This window comes from Taeniopygia guttata, chromosome 3, assembly GCF_048771995.1.
Source record: "Taeniopygia guttata chromosome 3, bTaeGut7.mat, whole genome shotgun sequence".
Taxonomy (NCBI): domain Eukaryota; kingdom Metazoa; phylum Chordata; class Aves; order Passeriformes; family Estrildidae; genus Taeniopygia; species Taeniopygia guttata.
In genome coordinates this window covers 81,703,920-81,721,003 of record NC_133027.1, presented here as the reverse complement: position 1 = coordinate 81,721,003, position 17,084 = coordinate 81,703,920, and the positions used below count along the sequence as shown (strand labels likewise).

The window sequence follows — 17,084 nt, the reverse complement described above, 5'->3', positions numbered from 1 at the left end:
GCGCTGTCCCGGGAGTGAGGTCACTTCCACTCCGCCGCCAAGCCCCTCCCGGTGGGCCGAACCAACCTCCTTCCCTTCCCTTCCCTTCCCTTCCCTTCCCTTCCCTTCCCTTCCCTTCCCTTCCCTTCCCTTCCCTTCCCTTCCCTTCCCTTCCCTTCCCTTCCCTTCCCTTCCCTTCCCTTCCCTTCCCTTCCCTTCCCTTCCCTTCCCTTCCCTTCCCTTCCCTTCCCGGCCCGGCCCGGCCCGGCCCGGCCCGGCCCGGCCCGGCCCGGCCCGGCCCGTGGCTAATAATGCTGTGAGGTATGTTTTTGACTGACCTGCAACCACACCTGCAGTGTCACTACAGAAATTGTAAAATTATATAGTTGAGATGTTACCAATCCCTGTTAAAAGAAGGAGATAAACACTGGCTCTGGTTGTGGTCTGTGCTTCGAAGAATCAGGAACTGGGATCTCACTTTTCCTGTATTCAATGATTTAACAGTAAACCTTTCAGGTAACTCCACTTAGGATATATCCATCCCTTTGCTCCCTACTGAATACCAACATTAATTCTGAGAAGACACATTTTTTTTCCTGACATCTCAAGGAAACAGGCTTAAATGTGGCATTCGTGCTACATATATTTGATATAAATGTATTATAAATTGGAAAAGTTGCAGGTCCAGAAATAGCATCAGTACAGTGGTTTGATTGTTAGAAAGAGATATATATGCTTCATATATCCTTTTTCATATATATCCCATGAAAGAAAATCACTGATAAAGGAAATCACAAAAAATTTAACAAGTAAAACCCAATCTGTTTTTTAAGGAAAGAACATGACTGGGAGTTCCTACTTTGCCATATCCAAGGATCACTCAAATTTGCATGCATATCCAATACAATTTGGGTTCAGGATCTCTGTGGATATTTTACAACAATTATCAGCTTCCTTGCAGCAGCAGGAAAAAAAATCACCTATAATTGCACATAACCTATTTTTAAATCAGAAATTGTCTTGAGAGTACAAAATGCCCCTACAGATACTTGTATAGTCAGATTTTCCCTTTTAAAAGGTGAGCAGTCAAGACATCAAGAGCACAGAGCACCTCATTTTCTTAGCTGTTGTATGGAACTTCTTTGTTACAAGACCTTTGCAATAGGCTTCTTTCAGTTTCTGAAAAGAAACTTTTCTCTTTAGTCAGTCACAGCCAGCCTGTCAGAGTTCAAGGAGCTTTTGGATAATACTTTTAGTCATACGGTTTACTGCAAGGAGGTAGGAATTGGACCTGTTCATCCTTATGGATTCCTTCCAATTTGAGACATTCCAGATTCTATTATTATATTTAACTACACTGCTCTGAGTGTGTTGTTCCCTTTTGTTGTTGGGATGTCTTGGATGCTTCTGGAAAGTGCCCTCCAAGAGGATGCCAGACAGGTCCATTATTGGACAAATTTCAAATAATGAAATCATAGAATTACTGAACCATTTAAGCTGGAAAAGACGCTTCAGATCAAGTCTAACCATTACCTTAACACCACTAAGTCTACCACTAAACCATGTCCTCACGTCCACAGCTACTTTTTTTAATGCTTCCAGGAATGGTGACTCCACCGCTTCCCTGGACAGCTTGTTCCAATGCCTGACCACTCTTTCACTGAGGAAATTCTTCCTTTAGCCAATCTAAACTTTCTCTGGTGCTTGAGGCCATTTCCTTTCATCCTGTCACTTGTTACCTGGTAGAAGGTGCAGACCCCCCCCTCGCTACACATCCTCCTTTCAAGGCAGTTGTTGAGAGCCACAAGGTCACTCCTGAGCCTCCTCTTATCCAGGATAAACATCCCCAGCTCCCTCAGCCACTCCTCAGAGGACTTGTGCTCCAGACCCTTCACCTGCCCTGTTACCCTTCTCCGAGATGCTCCAGCACCTCAATGTCCTTCTTGTAGTGAGGGGCCCTGAGCTGGACACAGCTCTCAAGGTAGCTGTTTTTAAGCTGTTTAGTACTTGTCTCCTGACAGCATACACTGCTAGAACAAAACTTGGTGATTTGGGGCACAAAAGTAGTCTACCTCTTGATAAACACAAGGGGTAGTCCTCAGGGCACTGTGTAAGGGTGGGAGGAGACAAAAGAGAAAGAGATGAGAAATCACACTGGATCAGCTTTGAGGAGGAAGCTTGGGACAATGGTAGTTAATGACAGAAGATTATGCAATAAGATGAGTCACAAATGCATGTTTTATTAGGGTGCTGAAAAGGAGCAGTGACAAATGAGGCTGCATGACAGGTTGAGTGACTAGTTCTGTCTCTACTCGTTTCATGGTTTCATGCACTGGACCCTGTGCTATGCATGTGCTGTATAATTTTCTAAGTATAAGTGAAATACACATAGGTTGATGTGAAGCAAAAGCCAATTTTTTTACACTGCTGGTACCTAGAAAAGACGAGATATTGTTCACTATTTGAAAATATTTTCTGTGTTTTCTCATTGTCCTGATTCTGCCTGTGATCTCTGTATGAACACAAGCAGTTAAGTAATTTGATTTCTCAGCTTTCTTTCTTTCTCTATAAATAGACTATTTAAAAAGACATTCATTATCATTCATTATCTACTTTTAAATATAATTTTGATAAGACAAAAAAACTTTCTTTATTTATTTTCTTTTCTAGGGATTTTCTGACCAGCTGAAATTTCACATCAAAGAGATGCTGAAGGAGACAAAGAATACATGTTCTGCCCATGCCTATGTAAAATAGTGAGTAGGTTTTTAAGAGTTGCTCTTCCAGATGCTCTGTCATACATGAATAGTGAAGGATCAAGAAACCCACGTGATCCAAACACTCTGGCTTTTTCTCAGCGTTCGCTCAAATATTAAGATTTTGGTCTCCTTCTCTCAGCCTCCTTCCCTTCAGACTGTAGAGGAGCAACCCTCTGTCCCCTGCCTGAGCTGTGCCAGCGGAGGGCACTCCAGCACTGCCTTTGCCAGATCAGCGTTTGTCCGGAGTTCCCGTTCAGGGTTTTTTCCTGGGGTGGTAGGGGTGTTGTTGTGTGAAGTGCTTGAAACCAGCTGACTAAGGCTGTTTCACCCAGAAGCTGCTGCTGCTGCTAGATTTCTTAGCAATTTCTGCATTTTGAGTTCTGCACACTTCAGAAATTGCTTTTAGTTATTAAGGCCCGCACCATATGTAAATATGTGAGCAATCATAAAGTGTTCTGTTTGGTCTGTTGAAGTTTAGGGTGTCTTATAGCTCTCTGCACATAGCCACCCTTCCATGTATTTTAACTGTTGGCAAAGGCTGGCTTCATTCCTACCACCAGTGGGATTTTGCTTTCCCTCTGGCTTACTGTATGATAGAAAAGGAAAGGGAAAAGGGAAAGGAAACATTTCAATAGGTTGTAATAAGCTGTGCTGCATAAAAATGCCTATTTGGATTAACACAAATACAACCTGTAATACAACATTAGGAAAGGCTCCTGTTTAATTTAATTTTAGACATTCAAGAATCATGCATTATGTGAATTTACCAAAGCATATTGTAATAATTACTGTGTGAAAAGGAAGTCAGAGCCACTAATGTTAAGAGTCATCTTCTGGTTTCTTTGGGAAGTTTGGAGCCAGCTGTCATGACGAGGCAAGTAGGCAGACTGCTGTGGAGTTTTATTCCTAATGTCTCAGAGTAATATCAGATTAGGTTAATTGTTATAACATAAATCACCCACTTTGAAATGACTTTTGCATTTGTATCTAGGGTTGTTAGAGCTTCTCTTTGGGCCTGCCCCACTATATCTGGTTACTTGAGTCAGTGCTGCTCAGATTTGTGAGGCCTGGCTTCTTGGAACAGTATGACTGTTTGGTTTAGTCTAGAGATCAAAGTCCCACAATAAACGTCGATTAATGAATTAAAGTTACCATGTTTTAATGAATCCACTAAAGAATGAATGAATTAAATGCACTGTAGATACACTCATTTCTGCTGGTAGCGGGAATATTTACTAACTGGACCATTAATTCTGGACAGAAAAACAAGTTTTTGATAGCTGTATCATAGAATTTCAAATACTTATGAACTGGAGCTTGCTTTACATCAAAAAAACAATTCTCTAATTTTTCTGGCAGCAGAAGGGCATTGCACAACTTACTCTGTAAACAAACAAGATACGAAGTAATTGTATAAGAATAAAATTTGTAGAGAAAGTACCTTCAGACAATATGGAGACAGTTTTTGACAAGCACTACAACACTTTGCTGCTTACTCTTATTTTACATCACAATAAAGTATATTGTGCTGAGAATGTGAATGTTTTAATAACCTCCGAAGTTTTTATGCTACTACAATTTGAAAATCCTACAACTTATTTAGAAAAGCAATTCCTTAAACATTTGCACTGAAGTCGTGATATGTTCTATATCCTGAGTGACACAAAGTATCAGAGTGCTCCCTTCAAGTTAGTAATGCATACCACAGTCAAGCTGATCTGACAGACTGACCCCAGAACTGCCTAATCTTCATGAACTGCCATCAGATTGCAAAGGTGACACAGCATCCCTCTCTGACCTGCTGGCTTTCTGTGAGGTCAGTCACTGGATACCAAGGTTGGAAAGTTTGTGTCTTTGCTAGGGCCTCACAATCCAGTAACTGAAATGGATATGGCAATTCATATGTCTGCCTTTCATGACTTCGTTAAAAAATACTTTTCCTGGATTTTTTCCTCAGGAAGATCCCATTTGATCTTCTATGAGTTATTTTCTCTGGGCTGAGGGGTAGTTCATATTGATTACATGATACAATACCTGATCAGTAGGCTGTGTTTATCTTTTTGTGCAAACAAAACTTGCCATATAACTGATGGCATCAAAATACAGACAGCTGTATATGTGAGACAGCAAACATCTAATTCTGTCTAGCAGTTTGCTGTGACCAAGGCATTAGAAATATAACAAAACAGTTCATCTAAGAATGTGACCTGTTATTTTTTTCCCCCATCCCATTAATGATTGAAAGTACCAGAAATATGAGAAGACTATGCTTATTATACGTGAACCATTTCACAGCTACCGAGGATGCCATAACCTACATTGTGAGGTAAATCCCTGATGATCTAAGTGACCTTGAAGAAATCCCATTAGGCAACTGCTGAATTTCCAGAGATACTGTGGAAATTCTAGGTAAAAATAATAATAGTAACTTTACAAATGGAATACGTGTGTTTTGAAAATCAATACATAATTTTGTAACAGAAGGAAAAAACATAAAATTCTATGGTTCTAAGTCTTTTGTTGTTCCAACCAATATGTTAACACATGGCTTAAATAACAGAATGGAGGATACATTTACAAAATTTCTGATGATACTGAGTTTCAAAGGCTTACAAACCCTGTTGGAATACAAAACCACAAATCAAACTGGATGTACATCAGAAGTGATTCAAAAACAATAGGGAATTCATTACAGACAGATGTAAAAAGCCGTGGATGAGAATGAATCATCATTTTAATTAATATAAATGGAGGTTTACCTGTGTAACTAATAAAAATTGAGTCTCTTCTATGAAAGACTGGAAAAACTATGTTATTGCAGAAAACGTGTGTTGGTGAGTCCTGAAAAACAATTCTGTGTTCAGCCTCGGTAGGATTATTAAGAAAGGAACAGAGAAGTCAAGAGAAAGCACCAAGAACAGCTAGAGGTTAATAAAATGTGACTTATGAGGAATAGTTTCGTTTTGTTTTGCTTGAGAGAGAAGTCTGAAAAAGAGCTTTCCCAATGGACATACAATCTCATATTTAAGAAATACTTTTCTCTATAACCACATATTGACTCAGCAGCTTGAGGATTATCTGGATCTCCTTGTTGGCAAGTGAGATTGGAGAGAATAGTATCATATCCTGTTCTGGAAGAAACAAGTCAAAAGAAATTAAGGGAGAGCTGACCTTGCATTACCCTCAGATCCAGCAACCTGTAACACCCCTCAGGTTTTAAATTATTTCAAAGAGTGTTCACTTTATCTGTGTGTTTTTAATGAGCTCATTTGTATTAGCTCTGACATTAACTATCTAGATTAGGGAAAGCTCTTAAGAAAAAGGTAACAAAATCTGTAACCTGATGGATAATAGGTAGATGTTTTACCAGTGGGCTTTTTCCAGTGTGATAATATAGTTGCCTGACCTAGCAAAAGGAAACTTTTCCTACCAGCAGGAAAATTCTAGTATAGTTACACCTCTATAACTCATTACATAAAAATTTATTGCAAAGTCAGAGTATGCCAATTAAAACTTAGACTGCTAAAATAACAATAGAGTGATTAGAGGATATTAGTTCTATAAAAGAGGGCTGGGGCAGATGTAAACAGAAGCTATTCTGTAGTTATTTGTCACAAATGAATTCTTACTCTACATCAAAACAGCAGATAACTTAAGTGACTTTACCATTTTTAATATACCACCACTTTGGTTTGCAAAAAGAAGTCACCATTTATTGCTTTCTTTCCCAGTAAGCCATCTCACATTTAACATGTGGTAAGAGTTAACATCTGGATATTATAACAAAGTTGCAGGTGTGCTCTCAAGTTCATGTTTTACAGGAAGACTGAAACCTTTTTAGGTCCTGGTGGAGACAAGTCAGAATGAAAGCTCCAGGATTGCAGAGTCCACAAATATCCCAGGAAACCACCGTGCAAGCAAGGCAGCTCCAAACACAGAGGAAGAAAACAGATGAATCACTTGGCCACCTCTCTAAAAAGTGGTGGCCAATCAAAGACAGCACTCTTTGCTTCCAGTGTGCCAGTGGAATGAAGGGGCAGGAGCACCTGTGACAGCTACTGTTTCACTTCTGTAGGCACTGTTAAACCATGGGTGCTTCTACATCATGAACCCATTATCTGTTATCTCGTTATGTGCACATGTGCCCGTGGGCTCTGTTTTGTGCTGGGCAGTGCTTCAGAGCTGTTTCATTCAGCTACTTTTGCCCTGCCAATGAAAAGAAATAGAGCAATTTTCCTGTAGTTTGGTTCCTTCAGAGGCATGATTCCAATTCAGCAAAGAGCTGAATTCAGTGAAAATGTGTAAGTTAACTCTATTGAGAAAATCTGACATAGTATATATTTTTTTCCAAAGCAGATAAATCCTATATCAGATATATGAACTAAAAATGGAATAAAGCTCAATAAAATAGAAAAATTGCTTTAAAATTGCTAGGGTGCATCTGTGAAAACAGACACATGGATTTTTGTAGTAAATACTTATTTTTAATTTTGACGTAGAACGGAGATCTCAGCATAATATGATAAAGAAGATACTTTCATTAACATTTAAGAATTCCAGTCTTTTCAGTTTCTTAGTTGCTTAGCAGAGCGATGTTGTGCTTCAAAGCTCTCTTTCAGACTGGTCAAAATATGAAGAGTAACCAAGCTCTTGGTTATCTCTTCATCTCTCTTCTCACAGCTGAATTTGGTTTCTTTCCCTCCTACTTCCAGAAGACTACTTCTCACCAAAGGTTGTAGTTAATGTTGTTTACAGCAGAAACAATGAAAAGTTAGACTATTTTTATTATGTGGGGTTTTTTTATTTAGTCTTTATCACTAGATTATGCAGATCTAGTCAAATCCCTTGTGCTCCACAGTTTTAATCGGTAAGAAAATACAAGTAGAAAAGCACACACTCAGTTTTCTGGTGGATATTGAGTTGCAGCATGCTGAGTGTTTTTGTCTTGAGACAAAATGACAGCTAAGACAAATGATACAAAACCAAAAAGCTCTATTAGGCCTCATAATTAATGTACAAGGATGTGGACAGATGTTTGAATCAATCAAATAAAAGGACTTCATTTTCCATTTAAAGGTAGTTGCAAAAACTCATCTCTAGAAAGTTGCTGTCAGAATAGCGTTGATGGCTGTTGGTGAACCAGAAGAAGAAAGTGTGCAATCCAGGCAGGGAGCCTTGTAAGAGCAAAATCCTGAACAGATGGTAAAAATTCAGTCCTGGAGCTTGAAGGGAGATGGATGATCCTTTTTTTTTTGGAGAACAGAGGGAGAATCTTAGAGAGCAAACCCAAACCAGGAGCTTTGACATGATGCTGCGAAATTAGAATGAACAAGAAATATTTACTTTTTGCTCCAGGTGCCTGTGCAGTTTTGTTGCCAGTTGGCATTTCAGACATAATAGGACCAAGCTGGAAATGTGAGCCATAGAGCAGTCAAACTTTGGTGAGGCTGAGAAAGAAAATAAGAGCCAGATGAGGGCTTATGTCTCATGCTATGCCAAAAGTGAAAGGACTGTGCGAGCCCTGAGGCAATCTACTTCCTAGAGTTAAAAATGGGCATGTAAAGTTTTTTTGGTAGAGAAAAAGAAAGAAGGGAACTGAAAAACACATCTGTGAAGTTGCAAAAATGAGTAAATGATGATGTTCAGATAGCTGGAGACAAACCTATACAATTTTGATTTGACAGTGTTATCAAATAGCACTCCTGGCTTCACTTGTTTTTAGCTTCTTGTGCTATTCAGCCATATTGTCCTGAAGATCTCCTGTGTTCTATGAAAAAATTGACAAAACAACACATGATTAATGATTGTAATTAAAGGACTATTCTCTTCTTCCTAACAGGCTATGTTCTCTTTTATCCTAGAGTGTCGTTTTTCCAGAGGGAGCATATTGCAATGGTAGCCTTTTGCCCTCGCTTTGTGCTGATGCACATAAATACTATAGTGCAGAGCAGTAGAATATCAGGCACTGGAAATGTGGAATATAATGCTGTATAGAGTACTAGAGTATGTTCCACATCTTGTGAGATCAGAAACAGGTGCTATTAACTATAGTCTTTGGAGGGAATCCTTTACTTACTGTAAGTAGTGGGAAAACCTTTCTTAGGACTGCTGGTGGGGGAAAAGCAAGCAGTGAAGAACAGTGTTTTAAACACTTTCAAAAACTGGTAGAGTGAGCCTTTGGAAGACAGTTCTAAAGAGTAGTGAATCATAGCCTGTGGATAGTCTCAATCCTATCAGAAGAAAGACATAATAAGACCAGATCCCAATTTTTCCTTGGTGAAATCATTGAATAAGATTACATTATATAAATCAGCACATTTCAGTAATTCTCTAAAGTATTTTGAAGTGAAAAATTAACCACCAGTGTCCTTTCCTCCATCCTATAAAGTAAAGGAGCTGGAGACATATACAGCTGATTTATCAGATTTTCTCAGTTGCTTTCCCCAGTTTTCTTCCACGGTATCTTGGAACAATATTATTTTCTATTTTGTGTATGCTTGTAGTGAGCACAGTAGTGCTCCCTGCAAACAGGAACAATTCTAGGTTTGTTTTTACAGCCTATCCCCTTCCTTCCTAAAGATCTGATGATTAACAAGCTGAGTTATAACATATTCACAACTTAAAGATAAAAATATGCTGATGAGATACTTAAAATGTCAAAACACAGACATATACAAAGCAGGAAACTGCAGCCTAGAGATGAACATTGTTGCTACAAAATTGTTGGATAGTGTGGTACAATACAGTATGCTTTCAATGATTTATGAACAATCATTTTACCTGCCTTCTCAATGAATTAGCCTCTTGATAGCTTTGATTAACTTGGGCTCCTTCAGTCATATAATGCTGGTTTTGCTTGTAGATAAGCAGCTTTTAGTTCGTTGTATTTGGACTGTTTCCCACAAGTGGTATAAATGTGTCCTTAATGCTTCTTACAAGTTTGTTAATAAGATTAGAAGGATGACTGTAATATTTGTTGATTACTATCCAGTATACTGCTAATCCATTAGCAGTGAGGTAAGGGAAGTGCACAGCATGGATTTGAACAAAAATCTCAAACAGTAGCAGTTGTTAACTTTCAGCAGCTTATGTATTTTATTGTGCTCATTGCTAATTAAAATTCTTACACGGAAAGCTTGCTTCACCCTAGGCTTGAGCTGCCTCATATGATGCACTGAGGTGGCAGGTTCCTTGAATTAGGGTAGTTTGGGCATGTGACAAGTATTCTCTGATCACCTTCCTTGTTGTGAGGCTCTAATAACCAGCTAGCACGCAAGAAGTGTATTAGCGTGTGTTAGTTCTCCTGTGTGAAAACACATTGGGGTTCAATAGGAAGGAAATAAGGTTGGGGCTATTTCTAGCCTTCACATCTGGCATTGAAATTTATTCCTCTGCACTTGTTTTCCTTTTCTTAACTTTACTCCTTTCTCCTCCCTCTCCTTTTTTTCTGTGGATCTTCTCTGACATCCTTCTCTTTGAAACAGAGAGATTTTTAACAAAATATATTTAAGTATATTTTAATGGGGATATTGGAATGGTCAGATTACTTTTTTGAGCTGCAACAGCTCAAATTCTTTCAAAACTGGGACCTCAAAAATTAGCTTGAGGTCTGGATCAACTGGTATCACCTGCCACAACACAAAAACATAACAATGGTAATAGGTTTGTTTGTAGTAAAACTCTTTTTTTCCCCCCTCCAAATTATTAGAATATAATAGGAAAAACTGCAAAGTGCTGCTCCTCTTCAAGCCTGTGAATATCCCGGTATCCAGAGAGAAATTGCAGTGATCTGGAGACACTTGCAGAAACTTAGCTATGTAGCTACTCCTGTTGTTCAAGGCACACAGAGGTCTCAGAAGCTTTACTCATATTCCCTTTGGTTCTCTACTCAAAACTACCTCAGGGCACTTCCATCTGACAGTTTGAAGGTAGGAATGTGGATCACACTTGGCTCCCTGCTGCCAGTAGCAATAGTGCCTTACTGGGAAATTCTAGAAGCTCATGCACTGAAGGTAAGAGGGTATGTCAGCTCACACATAATCCTGAAGTAGGCCTAAACAACCCCTATGCTGAGCTATATATTGGGAGATGAGAGTGAGATCATATGCCTGGGGGAAGCAAACCTTTTCCAGTACGGCATGAAAAGAAGTAAGAGTGACTAGGAGATTCCTTCCTCCAGCTGTAGGACAAAACCTGTATTTCATGAAAGCCATAGCATGGAAGATGAGTGAGTATAGCAATACCTCCCAACAGTCAGGGTGGCAATAGCCAATTCACAAGTATATATCTGCCCCAGACCTGAGGCAGACTGTTAACAGCAGGAATCACCTGGGCCAGCACTCAGGGCCAGTTACACACAGTTCTGCTCTGGTGATGTCAGTGGGAGTTTCTCTGGGATCTTCCCTGGAGCCTGGGCTTTGCTGCTCCTTTGCCTTCCCTGACTTGGACATGCACAGCCTCATCTTCCACAGCGCACTAATGTTCATCTGTGCCTGGCACAGAACCACCCTTAAACTGTTATACTCCTGCTGACCACAAGAACATAAGAATAAGCTCTGTGAACCTTCAGCAAAGATTCAATAAAAATTTCAGAGTAAAGGGAATTGAATTACTGAGCATCTGTTCTACATAATGTGAAAAATAAATTACTATTGCTGCTAGATTAGAAATCAGCAATCACTCCTCACTATTAGCTTAATGTCAAGCAGGAAGCTTCTTGTTTATGTCAAGCTGATGCAAGAGCAATTTGTTTTTTCATTAAACCTTTTTAAACTTTCCATTTTTAAGTCTCATTTGGCTCCTAAAAAAAAAAAAAAAAGAAACTCTTTGGACAGGAATACCAGATTTTTTTCTTTAAAATATAAAGTGGTCTTCACACACTGTCCACTGGAAGAGCACATTTGCTACCCAAAATGCTAAAAGACTTGATTAGCAAAAGTTTTGTGACAAATGAAAACTACTAATTCTTTGAACTCTGCTATGAACAATTTTATTTAACAAAGATTATAAAAAAATACTGTTTGAATAATTAGCTTTATATATTTCTGTTTTATTTTAGTTTTGGCAATTCAATATAATACACATAACAAAAACAGGTACTGAATCACCTGTTTTTTAATAAACAGCATACACTGGAACTTTTCTGAATGTATAGGAGCTAGTTTTTAGATAATGTTCAGATCCAGTGCCCCAAATAAATTATAGGTCAGTCCATTATATTTATTAGCAACCACTGGGTGTCACTGTGTCTCTACAAATACAGCTAAAACAGGCTTGATACGATATTAAGAAAGTAAATCAGTTGCGTATAATGCCGACCATTATTACGGCTTTTTAAGGAACTCTCAGGTTGCTTATTCTCTTGTGTATATGAAACTCTTAACCTCAAAGTAATGAACAGGTAACGATAAGAAAACTAGCAGCCAACTAGGAGATTACTGTAGGAAAAAGATACTCTCTCTGCTCTTTCTAAAATCTGCTACTGTGACTGCTGGCATCAGCATGGGCAGAATCAATTTTATATTTCTTTCTCTGCAACACATTGGCTACAAAAAAACCTATTCTATCTTTTCCCCAAGCTCTCCAACTACTGTGTTATGAAAGCCTCATACCTTACTGCATTTAGAAGCTGTTCTCCTTTAAAAGATTCATAGTGGCTATAAATATTAACCTCAGTATGGAATGTTGAGGAAAATCCTGTAAACAATTTGTTCTCCAGAAGGAAGTTCTTTCTTCAGTGAATATTAAAAAAAAAGATCGATTATGGTACACAACAGCTCAAAACTCTGGTTTTCCAACCCTCTGTTTCACCAACAGCTTTTAGTCTGACAGAGAAAGCAAAGCCCAGAATGACTTCCAGGCTTTGGACAGACCATTGTACACATTGCTGCCCTGAATGCTTCTCCAACTATTTAAGTTTCACAAGACAGAGTATCATTGTCAGTGAAGGTTACTATTGTAAATGCAGGCAAACCCGGTGGGAAAAAATGATGATGTCTGACTCCAGTTCAGAAGGCTGAATGTTTTCTTTATTATAACTATACTATAATACATTAATATACTATTTTAAGGAGATACTAAAACTACAAACCTACTTTTTCTAACTACTGTATCTAACTAACAACTTGTGACCCTCTCTCGAGAGTCCAGACACAGATGGATTGGATTGGCCATCAGGCTCAAACAATCCTCATCAGAATCCAATCCACCCCAGGTAAACAATTCTCCAAACACATTCCACATGGGAAAACAAGGAGCAGAAATATAAATTGTTTTATCTTTCTTCTTTCTGTGCTCCTCTATGAAAAAATCCTGAGAGAGAGAAGAATGTGCCTACCACAGGTTACCATGCACTGCTTGCAGGGACAGCAAAGAGAACTCAGCAGCAGCAGTATCCCAGCCTAGAGCTGAGCTGTGCTGAGCTCCTGCCAGCAATGCCTGGTGGGTTATTGCAGGACTGACAGTGGGAAGAGCAGAGGCAGAAAGAGATGCTGCTGTCAAGGGAAGGAACCTAGATCCAACTTGTCAGGATACTTTAAAGCCTTCACTTTCAAGTCGAAGCATATAGGTGGCCTCTCAAAGTCTTTTTCCATAAGATTCTGCCACAAGTAATTGTCATGACTGGCACATATGCAAAGCTCAGAAGAAATACGTGGTGATACTCTCTTGGCATCTCTGGACTTAACACCAGCATGAGTAGAAAGTATTGAGACTGGCAGAACTGCATCTAAGATTCAACATTTCTTTGGTCTTGCTGCTATGATTATCACAGAGCAAAGACAGAAAGTGCTGGTGAAGTGATTTTTTTTTCTTTAGGGTCAAATTGTTGTGATAGATATTTAGCTGTCTGAAGAATCCATGTGATATATACTTAGCTATCTGAAGTATTCAAAAGACAGGGAATTGTAGGTATCAATGACACTATTCTGATTGATCAATCTCAGCGAGGGAGGCAGAAAGGTCAGTGTCCTGATGAAAACAGAAGAGAGAAGAACTGACTTGGTGTGAATCATACATGTTTTATCTTCTAAATTCTGAATATACATTAGAAACATTCTCTGGTGAAGAGCTGAAGCAACTATGCAATTAGCTCTGCCTCTGTGAGTCTGCTGATGCTTAAGCAATTGCAAGGACTGGGGCCTTGTGGTTACAACCAGAACTACCTAAAAGTTAGGCTTTTGTACTCCTAAACATGGACTATTTCCCCTCTGATCTGGAATGGAAACTACAGGCACTGTCACTCCCTCGCCAGATTTCTTCTGTCTTCTTGCTTTTTGTTTTTGTTTTTTCCTTTGAAAAAGCAATGAAGCTGACTTATCTCCTGTGGGGTCCCCAGCAGGTTTGCTGCCTGTGGCCTGGCACAGCACTCTACTCTGTGCCAGAGAGCCCAGGACACTCAAAAGCCTCCCCTGTGTCCTGGCTTCCCAGCTCCCAGACTCAGCTCAGGAAGCAAAAAAACTCCAGTGTCTACACGTAGCACCCAGTCCTTTGCTGAGGAGGGGGGAGGTCTTGTCACACCCCATGGGAGTTGAAGCTCCCAGAGCTCTTGGGCTCTATGTTACAGCCTGGGAGGTCAGCAAGAAGAGAATCTGCCAGCTGTATGGGCAGGGGACTTGAAATTTGGGGTACTCTAACCATCATCTTGCCTGAAGAGCAGACACACCTGTGCCTTGCATGTTCTATAAGCACAGAGTAGGGGCCAGAACCAGTCTGAGATTAGCCTAACCCCTGTCAAAAATTTAATTTGATCTCTCAAATCCCAAATCAGGTCTGTAACTGTGGAAGCAAGAACTGCTCTCATAGGCAGTCTCTCCCAGTTTTGTAATGGCATTGACATCTTCTTTCCTGACACCAGGAAGAGCCAGGTGCTGTTTGATCCTTCCCTTTCCCCATTCAGGTTTTGTAGAGATGGAAGTGATAGGAGCAGTCCTTTTGCTACTAGGATGGAGACTGTGATACTGGATCATTTCTGCCTGGTCTTCTGTCAGAAGGGTTGAGCAATGGACCAAGCCCTCTGCAGAAGCTGTCATCAGCTGCTATAGCCCAAATGCAGGGCTCTGAAGACAGCAAGCAATTAGAAGGGTTTCTTCAGAATAATGTCAAGTGCTCTCTCCTGCAAACCACCTTTCTGTTAATAAACTGTAAACTTTGTGCCTTCAACTCCTTCCAACTCAACTCATTTTAAGCTTTGCTGGAGCTGACAAGAATTCTAGACCTTCAAAACACAAACTCCTGAACCGCCCTCTCTCCATGAATTTTCAGAAAACTAGGCAAGTTTTGAAAGGAAATACAACAGTGATTTGGAAGAAGTTTGTTGAAACCAAACTATTTCCAGAGAATATGTTGGTTTGACAGGTCAGGATTTTCCACTGTCATTACATTTTGTGCTCAAATTCTTGAACAGCTCCAATCTGGTCTTTGTTCTGGTTCAGTGACAGCAGTGAGATCATCATCCAATCATGCTGGACAGCAAGACCAGTTTTGTTGAAGTTCCTTTCTCCAGCTTTTAGGTTCTACTTTGTGAAGAGTCTCACCACTTCTTTAAAATGGACTTTAACAGCTGTCACTCTGTTTAATATTGCTTAGAAGCAGACTGAAATTTCAAATTTCCTTTTCTTGAAGGGAAAATCACAGGGTGCCAAGAAAGAGGAAGACCAAAGGCATATGTTTGTAATGAGATCATCCATTCAAATGCAAACAACTCCAAGTGTTAATGACATTTTTGGAAAGGATGGTTAAAGTGACTACTTTAAGCCAAACAACAAGAAATCAGGGTGTTTACACATTGCCTTCCTCCATTCTGCAAATATAGAAGCAACTTCTGTGGATGTGTATCTCTTGGTTGAAGGCAAATAGGGGCTGTAAAGTAGGAAGAGGACCTAATAGGAATTTGCTGACATTTAACTCATATGCTGTGATTAACCTAACATATGCTCAAATACCCTGTAGTTATAGTCACATGCAACAGAGTTAAGAGGGATCTTCATCAGAAACATATTTTCAAATATTTAGAATTCCATTGTGCAGGTTGACCTCTGAGGTCTTGGTTAGCTATGTTACAGATGCTTTTATCAGCTGTGTTTCTTTTCTATCCCACCACTGCATCTCTTAACGAAGTGACACAGCCCATATGCATTGATTTACCCCTAGATCCTTTATTTCATAAACTATTGCAAGAGTGTCTTCTCATTTTATTTTTTTATGTAACCATTTTGAATTGTGGTACCAGACAGATATTATGATTTTAATGCTGCAGTCCTTAGTGCTAAGATCACCACCAAGAGCATGCATGCAGAGGTTCTCAGATCATGTTGGTTTGCGCCAAGCTGTGTCAGAATTATATTGAAGTGCTCCCTGTTTTGAAAAGGTCTGTGGGTAATATTGTTGAATATCAGCAAGATATTCAAGTGACTGATATTTCAAGTGACTGACAAAATCAGATTCCAAGATCATGATCCAAATTGGTCTCAGTAGTGCTTAGTTCAAGACGAAGCATAATGTAATGAGACTTCCTTCTCAAGGCTATTTCTGATTTACCTCCTTGCTAAGGAAATAAGAAGCTAATTGAGGGGGAGAGACAAAGCATTCTGGAAGTATTAAACAGAAATTTGGTACCATTAAACTTCACCCAGTTAATTGCTTTGATTTATCACGGTGAGACCCAGTGCAAACTAGTCATAATGCAGATGCTGTCCCAAAATTTTCAGTCTGCTTTTAAGCAATATTAAACAGAGTGACAGCTGTTAAAGTCCACTATGTGCCAAGGAACCTTGCTAAAACATGCATAGTTTTCATCACTTGAGACAAAAAATAAACAATGAACGAGCATCTAGACTTAGGACTTCGGGTGGGTGAATTTGAAAACCCTTACATTTACTGACTTAATAGTGAACTGTGGGCAGACGAGGTTACCTTACACTATTTGTAAGGTACAGTAATGAAGCAGCTGCTGGTGGATCAGGCACTTCCAAGCCCACCCCTCAATCATAACTGAAGAAAGGAGCTAAGAATGAGATTTCTCTTTCTCTGGTCTTTTGTACACAGACACAAGATTTTTTTCTGAGCTTTGTGGATCACTTGGTTCTGTCTGCAAAACTCTGTGATGGAAGGATTTACAGCAAACTTCTTTACAGGTCACTTAGGACCCTTTAAAGTACATAGCATGTGGGGAGTTTATGGCTTAAGTTTCATGTGACTTGTGCAAATAAAACTGAATAATAACAATGTCTCTTGAACTCAATAAACCTGGAGGACTTTTAGATACAGTTAAAATGGCGCACAAGCCAGAAGTATTATTAAAACTGATCCATCTCAGAACTGTTTTAGCCTGAGAAGCTTGCAGCTGGT

At 39.4% G+C, this 17,084-nt stretch overlaps 1 long non-coding RNA gene across 3 annotated transcripts in view; it reads left to right on the top strand.

Annotated features, from left to right (window-relative positions):
* The first annotated feature begins 104 nt into the window (after positions 1-104).
* The window catches only part of LOC115494412 (uncharacterized), a 69,773-nt gene continuing 52,793 nt past the window's right edge, over positions 105-17,084 (top strand). For all 3 annotated transcript variants that reach the window (XR_012055161.1, XR_012055160.1, XR_012055159.1), the window contains exons 1-2: positions 105-495; positions 2,650-2,735. This is a non-coding gene — a long non-coding RNA (uncharacterized lncRNA). The remainder of the gene's footprint in view (positions 496-2,649; positions 2,736-17,084) is intronic.